Below are 1,088 nucleotides of genomic sequence, written 5' to 3'. Positions count from 1 at the left end.
TGATGGTCAATGGTATCAAAAGCAGCACTAAGATCTAATAAAACCAGTACAGAGACAAGTCCTTTGTCTGATGCAATTAGGAGGTCGTTAGTAATTTTCACCAGTGCTGTCTCTGTGCTATGATGAGCTCTAAATCCTGACTGAAAATCCTCAAAAACAAAACCAAACAAAACCATGATTTACTACTGAATGTGTCTACATTGACCCTATCGGCCAAACTCGAGCCTTCAAAATGGCATTCCACAAACCAACGGGTGACGTCACAATGACTATGTCCACTTCTTATTTACAGTCTATGGGTTAAGGTCATAACTTTATATAGCTGGCCAAGGAACTGTCTGTTTAATATGTGCATGTATCAAATCTGTCCTTCAGTATCACACTTTGTACTTCAGCACAATAAAAAAGTTTCATGTTATACCACTATGTCACCCGTTATGCTGAATAAAAGCTTTTTTTTTGCATTGTTTGCCCACATTTTCACTAGTTTACAAAATTTAATCAGGCAATTCATCTTTACTTGTTGTATGAATACTGAATATCACCAAAAATAAACTATTTAATGATATTTTAAAGAGGTGGTATTACGCTCATTTTCAAGTGCAGAAAATCCAAAATTTTATTTAGGGGTTGTACCAGAACAGGTTTACATGGTTTAATTTTCAAAAAACACCATATTTTTTGTCATACTGCACATTGCTGCAGCTCCTCTTTTCACCCTGTGTGTTGAACGCTTCGTTTTAGCTATGGAGTGATACATCTTACCTCTACAAGATCTTTGTTGGGAGTTGTACATGAGCAGTTCCCAGTTAAGGACTACTAGCCAATCAGAAGCAGAGAAGGGCAGGTCAGTGAGAAGCCAGTAAACGCGGCTTCGGTTCAGCTGTACATGTTGCCGACCAGCTTGGTAACATAGACTAGAGCAAGAGTTTCAGAGTGGTGAGTTATTAATCTGTAACAAATGTATCTTTCATCCATAAAGTTTTAACTGAGCTCTGTCTCTACATCACAGTAACAACTTTATGTCCATTGACTGCCTGGAGACTCTGCAGACTGGTTCCAGACTGAGCACAGCCTCTGAGACCAAC

Source organism: Micropterus dolomieu, linkage group LG20, assembly GCF_021292245.1.
Source record: "Micropterus dolomieu isolate WLL.071019.BEF.003 ecotype Adirondacks linkage group LG20, ASM2129224v1, whole genome shotgun sequence".
NCBI classification, from domain to species: Eukaryota; Metazoa; Chordata; class Actinopteri; order Centrarchiformes; family Centrarchidae; genus Micropterus; species Micropterus dolomieu.
The sequence above is the reverse complement of the archived record's forward strand: the minus strand, read 5'-3'. Positions refer to the sequence as shown.